This window comes from Rutidosis leptorrhynchoides, chromosome 10 (assembly GCF_046630445.1).
Source record: "Rutidosis leptorrhynchoides isolate AG116_Rl617_1_P2 chromosome 10, CSIRO_AGI_Rlap_v1, whole genome shotgun sequence".
Classification (NCBI taxonomy): Eukaryota; Viridiplantae; Streptophyta; class Magnoliopsida; order Asterales; family Asteraceae; genus Rutidosis; species Rutidosis leptorrhynchoides.
Genome location: NC_092342.1, coordinates 226,070,703 through 226,083,066, shown reverse-complemented (window position 1 = coordinate 226,083,066; position 12,364 = coordinate 226,070,703).

The window sequence follows — 12,364 nt, the reverse complement described above, 5'->3', positions numbered from 1 at the left end:
AAATTCAATCACGAAATTGTCACATTATATCGCATCATATAATAAAGTTCAAGAAAGTGAATGAAAAAAGTGTTTCTAGTCAATCCGAACCGCTGTGACCCATGCTACATAATTATCAGATTAAAATTAGAATTAACTGGACTAACTCAATTGAAAACTTATATTTACACTTGTGTTCTTCTACATTCAGGATGTAGCATTAAAATTTTAAAATTAGAATTAACTTGGACTAACTGAATAGGAAAATTATATTTACACTTGTATTCTTTTATATTCAGGATGTAGCACACCAGTTCTTGCCTGATCCATCAATGTTTCCACGTCCTTGGAAAGTGCCACGTCCTTGGAAAGTGGCTTAAGTCAGATTAAATTAACACAACCAATTCCACATATTCTCGGTATCCCATCTGTGCCATTCTCAGTAACTGTCTTCTTTTAATTATATCAAAAGAATAAGTAAAAACCATAATAAATAAACATTCAGATTGCCATATGCTAAAAATGAGAGTTTAAACAAAATATTCATTTTAATTTTAAATTATATTAAAAGAATAAGTAAAAACCATAATAAATAAACATTCAGATTGACATATGCTAAAAAGGAGAGTTTAAACAAAATATTCATTTTAATTATTACCTTAACATAACAGAGGTTGCCAAGACAGGAGTAAGCTAAGCCTAGTTATTCATCATAAACTTGTCATTAACTCCCCTATACAACCATCATAAGCATTAACCGGTCAATTTAGTTATCTTTATTCTCATTCGGATTAAATAAAAAAATATCAGGTAGGAATGAAAAAGGCTACAAGTGTCGCTTTAATTTTTGTTGAGTTGCGATATGTTGCTTCGTTGGTATCTAGTAGAGCTGTGATTACATTAGTATGAGATTACAAAAGATATGAATGCACATGAACAGTTTTAAAATTTGGAAGTTTTATAGGTAACTAATGTTGAAGCTAATTACATAAGTATTGGAGAGGTTAGGTACATACATAATTACATAATTACTGTAGGAGCTAGTTACATACATAGTTATTGTAATGGAAGTTTAACTATTGCAAAAGCTAATTGCATCAAAATACAAAATAAGTAACTGCAGTTAACATACTTTTAGTAGTTGTTTACAAAAGAATTGGTGCTACCTTCTAGAAAAGTCTATTACTTTTTTTTCTTTTGCTTCGATTGTTCTGAAAGCCTCACCCTTTGGACTTGGATTCCCTATCGAATGGGTTCGTGCTTTCCCTCAGGCGAGTTCCTATAAAAAAAGACTAAAAAATATATGTAAAAAAAATTACCTTAATATATCAAAGTATATATTATCATTGATTACAATGTATTACACAAACATTACCTCAGAGAAGATTAGTTTAACAAACATTTGAATATTAAGAAAAATAGCATACTCTCAATGTGTGATGCATCAATAGACCAACGCAAACGACTAACACAAACATCCTGAACAATATCTACATAATTCCAATATTCAAAATCAGTACAATTATAACTAACATAAGAGTATAAAGAATAAAGTAATAATAATAGAAGATTACCAGTTGTTAAAAGTAGGGAATGGCCATAGGAATGGGCGTATCATGACATCGTAAGATGTCTCGACCGAACCAAGTCAAACGACCAACACAAACATACTGAACAAAATCTACATAATTCCAAGATTCAAAATTAGTACAATTATAACTAACATAAGAGTATAAAGAATAGAGTAATAATAATAGAAGATTACCAGTTGTTAAAAGTAGAGTTTTACCAACTATATTGGCATCGATGGATGATGAACTCATGTAATCACATGTAATAGCAAGATTTGTTTTCACATTATCATGAACACTAACTACAGAGCGAGTTAGCCCATATATTTGATCACCAAAAGTCATAGATTGGCGTTGAGTACCGACTGTGACGAAAAAGTTGGCAATATTAACCCAAAACCAAACACAGAAGATGAATCACCTGGTTTAGTACCACTACAATTTCCTACCATATGTTTTTTTCTATACGGCATAATAAATACCAAAACTAACAATCTACGTACAGCGTAAAATATTAACCATCAGAATTAGTCATAACAACAGTATAACAACTGAGTTACTGATATTGCTCAAATTAGATATATCTTTAGTCGCAATATCAAGTTCTATCGTTGTTTATTTCATGTGTAAGCATAGTATTTTCTTTTGTATTCCATTTTATTGTAAAATAGTTAGAATCATTGTGTAATTGAAGAAATATGGAAGATTTTGGATGATACTACTCAGAGATCGAAAACAAGTCAAAAAGTCGATGAATAGTAGAGTGCGCCAAGGAGTACGCCACGGGTGTGCGCTCAGCTCACTCGTTCAAATTTTGATCAGAGAATTCTGGGATCGAAAACAAGTCAAAAAGCATGAATAGTAGAGTGCGCCAAGGAGTGCGCTCAGCACACGTTCTCCGCGCACTCTGACGTGTAAAGCAGATCTGAACGTGCAACTCGAGCTGTAAAGTGGAATTGTGGTAGGTGAATAGTGCGCGCTACGCACGTGCTTTTGTGCGCTCGGCGCACCCTACTTTCCAGCTACTGTTCAACCTTTTTAAACCCCTTTCCAGCTTCATTCTTGAAACACCACTACACAGTCATTTTCAGAGGCAGAGGTTACGATTCAAGGTGATCCTTGGAGTAATCCAGGATCATCTAATCCATCATTTCAATTCGGAATCAAGAATCATCAGGATCATCATCCAAGATTGCTTCAAGAGGTCGATTCTTGTTAGTTCAATGAATTCTATCTTTGTTTCCAGTTTGTTATTGTCTTTAATTATGATTGTTAGCTAGTTCTTTTTATGCTTGTCTAGATAAATAACCGAGATGTTGATTGTTTACTTTTGTTGATTGATTGTTCTTATGAATAATAGTTTGATGTTTGAATAAAAGAGCCATTCTTGTTAAGTTTAATCTTTTCGATTCAATTAGTTAGTATACTTATTCAATTAAGAAACATCATCTTGTTGATTTAGTATATCGGTTTACACCTAGTGACAAGTGTTTGCTCGTCTTTGACCAAAAGGGGTAAGTTGCGTTCAAACGGTTAATCTCTATAGGAATGTAAGAACGACTCTTGTAGATACTTTCGGATAGCTTAATTGATATGTGTAGTTGTCTAGGAGAACGATTAATTCCCTAGAATATGTTATACATATTTTCACTACTCAATTCTATATAGCTAATAGGTGTTAGAAATTTGCTTTATCTAGTGACGTTTATAGGGATCCTATTACTACACTTAATTGATTACTTGGGTTGGGTGAATTGAACATTTAATCGGACCAAGGGAATGGACTAAGCTAAACCATTAGTTGACATAGGAGTGGATCATTATCAACACATCATTGGCATGATCATCATTCAAGTCTTTAGGCTAGTTGAATTAATTGATTACAAATAAGAGGTCTTAGATGACAAGAACATCACTTGCGTCGTGTAATCCCGTTTGAGTGTTTGCACAAGACTACTCTTGGTAAACCAATTAATTAGTTCTCGTACGTAGTCAATCAATCCAGTCTTAATCCTAAAACAACAATCAACATTCGAGGTTAAAAAGTGTAGATGAGCATATTTGTTTAATTTGATATAAAAACTATCTTTTCATTTCTTATAAATCTAAAATACCAAAAATATTGTCCTTTAAACTCATTCCTTTATTGATTTGTCCATCGTTAAATGGCAACCCAATATCTTGTATTTGTTTGATTTCATTTTATCTAGTTAAAACTCAATTTAGTTTATACAATCTTAACTTGCACATATAACTGTCCTTGGAACGATACACGGATTTTACCATTATCTATACTACTACACGATCGGGTACACTGCCCGTTAGTGTGTGTAATCTTTAAAACCGGTATTTTCCATACAACAATTCATATACCACGTTTCACACATCAAGTTTTTGGCGCCGCTGTCGGGGACAGTTGTGTCAAGATAAGAATTGTTTACTAAGTTGTGATTATTTTTTTTTATTTTTTTAGATTTTATTATTGTTATTATTATTAATTTATTTATTTTTATCACTGTTTAGTGTCGGTGCTTTTATTCTTTTCTAGTTTTTGTCAGTTGCAGGAAAATGGTTGACCACAGGAATATGACAATGGGTGAGAGAATGAGAGTAGAACGGAGGAAACTAATGGAATTATATTTATCTCCTAGTGTTAACGAAGGGTACCAAGAGAAAGAAGAAAATGAAGTTGTGGTTAACACTAAAAACATGTCTATGAAAGAGAGGATGATAGTCGAAGGTTTATGCCCCATGTTTTTATGGGTCTTGGCAATGTTGCATGAATTCGAACGCAAAACATTCGAGTCCCCTACCCACTATGCAACTTGCTACCGATCATTATTCACCATTGATTTTGTTTCAAGAAAATTCAAATGTGACAGAGTCCAGTCTAGCTCCACAACTTATAACTTCACAATCTATTTTGCAAGACGAACTGATAGTTGAAAAATGTACTCGTTTAGATCCACTTTCTGAGCTTTTGCAGGATTTTCCCGAGTTACATTCTTACTCATCTAGTTATATAAATGAGATTGTGGTAAAGAAGGAAGACAATTTGCTACTTGTTCTCATGGCTAATGGTTATGAACCTACAACTAAAGAATTAAATGAATTGAAGCTGAAAATTGAGCCCCGCTCAATAGTTAAGATTCACAGCGGGTCCACGCTTATTCCAGAGGATGTTAATTTGGGGAAGACAATCTATAAAGACCCATTTGACCAAGATCCACCAACAAGAATAAAAGTTTTACTAAAAACCGCACTTAGAGGGGAGTCATGTGTTAACCCGGGTTAGGTCATCCTTTTTTGGGAAACTGAAAAAGGATTTATCTCATATAATATACACTACCCGAGGTGTAAATGACTGGCTCACTATTCTTATTCGTGGAACTTTTTCCACCGACTTCATGTCTCGTCCGATAAAGTGTGGGGGAGTTTAACCCCACTAGGCATTAAATTTGGGGTCGAGTCGAGTGCATGATGCGTTAATAAAAGTGCACGATGTTTTTCAAGGTTTTAGTGACACTAGCATTAAAATTCAGCAAGGTACCTATAAAATTAGAATTTGTGTGATGAAGATCAAGGAATGAAGGATGCGCCATCGCTCACCTATATTCCACGATGTCCAGGTTTTTGTACCTAGGTTTTTCGAACTCCTTTTTCTTACTACTGCCCTCTCGAATTTAAATTTTACTGATTTTAAGTAATGAGGGCATTACTTAATCTTAAGTGTGGGGGATAGTATAAATTTTCGCGGGTATTCAAACAGTATTCAACTTGACTCATTTTCGTAAATTAATGGGAAATTTTAAAAAAATTTGAAATAAAAGTCTTAATGAAAAAGCCAAGTGTGGGGGATTTTACCAATCTTTTCGAATTACTATCACCAAATTTTGCTAAGAAAAATGTTTAAAATACTTTTGGCTTGAAAGAAAAAAGAATAATGTCACTAAACCTAAAGGATGTATCTAGTCCATCCTTGAAGGAAGTAAAGTCTTTCGAATGTTACCTTACTTGATATAGCAAACTTCCTTAACTATGTCATTTCATACCAATATCATTTCACGATATAAAGGTAAAGTGGGAAGGGAAAGTCTTGAACTTTCAAACCCGAAAATAAACTTGGTTGGGTAAATCCAAGTCGCTATCCAGTGTAAGATCGATTACGGTGAATAAGCTGAAGCAGGATCTGTCCCACGCGATAGCTTAGTCTTCGCAGTTTTAACCCTTGAATTAAAATGTACAAATTGTCATGAAAGACCGATATTAATATCGTGTCAGGGGATGCCCGGTTAAGAGTTCCATGATAATACAATCATGGGGGCGAATAGCTTACTAATCGCCAACTGAGACTTCGGTTTTCAGTTACCCTCAACCGGAATTTGAGGTAAAAACCGGAAAACGTGTCTAGTGTAAAAACTAGCATGACATTTTCAAAATCATAAAACGTTTTCACAAGATCCAATTTTCCCTAAGGATCCAAATTTTTCGGAACTTACAACAAAGTTCATTTCTCCCGAGCAATCCAAATGTGTGCGTGTGTTTCATATATTGTGTGTGTACCTCAACGAGTGTGTATTCCCAATTATGTAACATGTGTTTCATATAGCGTGAGTTTGTGTTCCAAAAGAACGTGTGTGTTTCGTGTACTTCGTGTGACTAGTGTAAACTTGTGTACTATATCGTGTGAGTGTGATTCCTATTATTGTGTTCTCCAATAAATGTGTGTGTATTCTATTTTGTGTTTTGTATTAGTATTTTTGAAACAAGACTTGCTTGAGGACAAGCAAGAGTTAAGTGTGGGGGATTTGATATTGCTCAAATTAGACATATCTTTAGTCGCAATATCAAGTTCTATCATTGTTTATTTCGTGTGTAAACATAGTATTTTCGTTTGTATTCCATTTTATTGTAAAATAGTTAGAATCATTGTGTAATTGAAGAAATATGGAAGATTTTGGATGATACTACTCAGAGATCGAAAACAAGTCAAAAAGTCGATGAATAGTAGAGTGCGCCAAGGAGTGCGCCACGGGTGTGCGCTCAGCTCACTTGTCCAAATTTTAAGCAGAGAATTCTGGGATCGAAAACAAGTCAAAAAGCATGAATAGTAGAGTGCGCCAAGGAGTGCGTTCAGCGCACGTTCTCCGTGCACTCTGACGTGTAAAGCATATCTGAACGTGCAACTTGAACTGTAAAGTGGAATTGTGGTAGGTGAACAGTGCGCGCCGCGCACGTGCTTTTGTGCGCTCGGCGCACCCTACTTTCCAGCTACTGTTCAACCTTTTTAAACCCCTTTCCAGCTTCATTCTTGAAACACCACTACACAGTCATTTTCAGAGGCAGAGGTTACGATTCAAGGTGATCCTTGGAGTAATCCAGGATTACCTAATCCATCATTTCAATCCGAAATCAAGAATCATCAGGATCATCATCCAAGATTACTTCAAGAGGTCGATTCTTGTTAGTTCAATGAATTCTATCTTTGTTTCCAGTTTGTTATTGTCTTTAATTATGATTGTTAGCTAGTTCTTTTTATGCTTGTCTAGATAAATAACCGAGATGTTGATTGTTTACTTTTGTTGATTGATTGTTCTTATGAATGATAGTTTGATGTTTGAATAAAAGAACCATTCTTGTTAAGTTTAATCTTTTTGATTCAATTAGTTAGTATACTTATTCAACTAAGAAACATCATCTTGTTGATTTAGTATATGGGTTTACACCTAGTGACAAGTGTTTGCCCGTCTTTGACCAAAAGGGGTAAGTTGCGTTCAAACGGTTAATCTCTTTAGGAATGTAAGAACGACTCTTGTAGATACTTTCGGATAGCTTAATTGATATGTGTAGTTATCTAGGAGAACGATCAATTCCCTAGAATATGTTATACATATTTTCACTACTCAATTCCATATAGCTAATAGGTGTTAGAAATTTGCTTTATCTAGTGACGTTTATAGGGATCCTATTACTACACTTAATTGATTACTTGGGTTGGGTGAATTGAACATTTAACCGGACCAAGGGAATGAACTAAGCTAAACCATTAGTTGACATATGAGTGGATCATGATCAACACATCATTGGCATGATCATCATTCAAGTCTTTAGGCTGGTTGAATTAATTGATTACAAATAAGAGGTCTTAGATGACAAGAACATCACTTGCATCGTGTAATCCCGTTTGAGTGTTTGCACAAGACTACTCTTGGTAAACCAATTAATTAGTTCTCGTACGTAGTCAATCAATCCAGTCTTAATCCTAAAACAACAATCAACATTCGAGGTTAAAAAGTCTAGACGAGCATATTTGTTTAATTTGATATAAAAACTATCTTTTCATTTTTTATAAATCTAAAATACCAAAAATATTGTCCTTTAAACTTATTCCTTTATTGATTTGTCCATCGTTAAACGGCAACCCAATATCTTGTATTTGTTTGATTTCATTTTATCTAGTTAAAACAGAATTTAGTTTATACAATCTTAAATTGCGCATATAACTGTCCTTGGAACGATACACGAATTTTACCATTATGTATACTACTACACGATCGGGTACACTGCCCGTTAGTGTGTGTAATCATTAAAACCGGTATTTTCCATACAACAATTCATATACCACGTTTCAAACATCAGTTACAACAGCAAATACAGAAAGAAAATAGATAAATAAAATCAATAAAACAGACAAAATAATGAAAAAGGAATTGAATTTACATACGTAAAACATATATAATAAAATCAAATCGAAGTACCAAAATATTAGTAAAAAAGGATAACATGTAGTGACCCGAAAAATTTCGACTAATTTTAAACCAAACTCTCGATATGATTTAATATTTTTGACACAATAAACAAAGTCTGTAAGGTTGAGTCTCAAAAAGTTTGAACTATTTCATATATTCAATTGACCTTCGACTGCTCTCGATGATTCACGAACCATTAATTGTAAATAGATACATATATATATATATATATATATATATATATATATATATATATATATATATATATATATATATATATATATATATATAATAATTTAAAATATTAATTGAAATAGAATATGATTTAATTTTAGGAAATAAATATGTAAAATAATATGCGATGTAATGAAAACTACTATTATAAATATATAGATATGTATATATATGTATATATAAATGTTTCTTGTAAATATATAAAAATTATATTGAATCTAATTGTTTAAAAATATATAATATATTTTAGTTGTTAAAACTTGCTATTTAAAACTGTTTGCATATAGAAATAGAATATATTAAAAATAATTGATTTCGAGCCTAATTAGTAAACGTCAGTAACACTCGGTTGACATTTCGTTAGTTTTAATATAGATACAATACATGTTCATGATTGATTAAGATAAAAGTTGGACTGTAAATTGATTACGAAGATTTTGGACTTGTTAAAAATATTTTTACCTTTTTAAGTTTAAATATTAGTACTCCATACATATAAATTGGAACAGAAAATAAACATTTATCGAACCTTTTTGATCAGGTTTCAAATAGTTAATGAGTGAAATAATTAATTATATTTAATCTAAAAGTTTGGGATTTTTAGGAATACTTTTATAGGTTAACTGTTTAGCAATGGACATGATATACCCATTCGGGATAAACCGTCGGTAGAGTGATTCCAAATTTCAAGGCTGCTAACTGTTTAACTTATAATTCATGTGATTTTATATGATGTTACTGTTGTTGTCTTTTGTTTCCATGCATCTTATTTATCTATATAATATAGATGTATATTGAATGAAGGATCACAATTCACACAACCCACTTGATCTTTTGCTTTCTGGATCACTGCACATGGACAACACCCATATATTGTATAGACACTTATACATATTCAAGACATATATATGCATATACTTACACATTAGATAAACAATCATCACCACCTAGATTATCTTCAACCTATCTCTCTCTCTTTCTTTTTCGTGAGAACCATGGAAACAACCCTCACCATAATTATCGTTATTATTTTTTTCTTTCGTCTCTGTATCGTGAACATCACCACCGAAGCCATAACCTTTGGCCTCCATCATCAACCGCTAAACCACCACCACCTTGCAAACCTTGATCACCACCGTATCACCATCACTCTTTAATCACCATCATCATTTAATTAAAACTACTGCAGTTCATTCCCTCGTTCCTGTTTTCCTGTATGAACAAAGAAAACCACAACCAACAATATTTGAAAACCACTTCAATCCATTACTTAACCATCGAAAACCATCATCAACTACCACACGCCATACCTGCTGTACTATTACATTTCTGTGTCTGTTCAATCGACCACCGGAGCACCACCTCCTGCTACTTCTATACTGCTGTTACTGTATTATATATTCCATTCAAACCAGGCTGACTGCCATTATTTTCTTTTCATGTTCGAAAAATAAACGAAGGGATGATTGATAAAGAAGATGAACAGTACCTGTTTCAATCATATTCAAACCAAAACCATCGAAATTTCATTGGATTAATGCTATTTTAAGTTCCTGTTTCTGTTTCTGTGATGACAACGATGATGAGGAATAGGGTAACGATGATGATACATTAAAGATGCATGATTTTATGATGTGATAATGATATTGATATTAAGGCTATTGCTCGATGAAAAACCATTACAAACTGCTCTCTGCTGGCTGATTGTTTCTGTAGCAACTACCAACGAATCACTCTTGTTTCCTGTTATGATTCGATCAAAACCCTTTTTATTTTTATGTTGTCGACTACTGCTACTTCATAAATATATTTGTACACCGAAGCCCTTAATTTATTTGATGGGAATTGGGCCAAATTGATAGTTGGGCTGCAACATATAGTTGGGCTTTTGGATTTGGGCTACTGTCTTTCATATTGCCATCGAGACCCAACAACAATTATTTTAGGTATTATGATGTTAAGATTAGAATAAGAATGATTAGAATAAGAACGATGATGATTTATGGTTATGATAAAATGAGTGGATGATGGTGAGATTAAGATCATAAGATAATGATGATGTTATTAGATGATTATGATGTTAAATGGGTTTTGTTTTAAGAAGAAGGTATTAGACAAAAATCGAGTTAAGAGGATTTAAAATCCTAATTAATCAAGAAAGTAACAGACAGCTCAATAGTTGGTAGTGTGGTTGCGGAACGAGAGGTCTTGGGTTCGATCCCTGCTTGGTGCAATTCTTTTTAAAATGGGCTTCTAAGGTAGTTTTATATATTAAAAATCATTATTATTATTATTATTATTATTATTATTATTATTATTATTATTATTATTATTATTATTATTATTATTATTATTATTATTATTATTATTATTATTATTATTATTATTTTTATTATTATTATTATTATTATTATTATTATTATTATTATTATTATTATTATTATTATTATTATTATTATTATTATTATTATTATTATTATTATTATTATTATTATCATTGTTATTATAAATTATTATTGTTATTAATATTAGTATTAATATCATTGTTATAGTTATTAAGATTATTATGATTATTATTAACATAAGTATCATCATTAACAATCTCACTATTATTATTAATATTATCATTATTAATAAAATTATTATTATTATCACTAGCAAAACATTAATATCAAAACTATCATTTTTAACAAATAATTATTTTGTACATAAAAACACACTTATTATATATAATATATTATATTGATATTCCATATAACTATATGAAAAACATATTAACATTATATAAATACTTATATATAACAAATTAGGTATTTTTAATATAATACTAAATATATATAGATACTAATATAACTATAATAATCATTTTAGATATATATACAAAATAAACATATATAACACATAATTTAAGATATAATATAAGTATATGATTTTAAATGGAATTTAGTATAAATTTTATATAACTACAATTATATAAATAACATATATTAATAAATGAAATTATGTGATTTCCATTATATGTTTTAATAAATATATAATTGATATAGGTTCATGAATCCGAGGCCAACCTTGCATTGTTCAGTTCTGTCGTATGAATATTTTAACTACAAAATATCGTATCGTGAGTTCATTTGATTCCCTTTTACTCTTTACATTTTGGGACTGAGAATACATGCGCTACTTTTACAACTGCTTTATTGAATGCTTTTGAAATACATTTTGAACTGCGAATACATGAAATACTTTTATAAATGTTTGACGAGATAGACACAAGTAAAACATTCCTCGAATGAATTATGTGGGCGTGATAATTGCCACCATTGAATTATGTGGACGTGATAATTGCCACAATTGATGTGAATATTTTTCCCCTGATTATTATTGCTTGGTAACCTAAGAATTAGGGAACATCACTAATTTTGAGAATTAGTGCAAGCCTAATTGACGCGAATCCTAAAGGTAGCTACCGGGTTTAACAACCCCACCCAGAATGTTCACTAGACGGAAGAACTAGTGGGCGTGGTGTTTAGTACTTCGAAGTTTATTTGATTTTTATACAGACAAGATGTTCTGTTTTGGGGATATTATTATGCGCATTATATGTTAAGTGTAGTGACCTGAACTTTTCCATGTTTATATATATTAATTGAGATTGATATTTACATGATTAAATGTTTCCAACATGTTAAGCAATCAAACTTGTTAAGACTTGATTAATTGAAATATGTTTCATATAGACAATTGACCACCCAAGTTGACCGGTGATTCACGAACGTTAAAACTTGTAAAAACTATATGATGACATATATATGGATATATATATAGTTAACA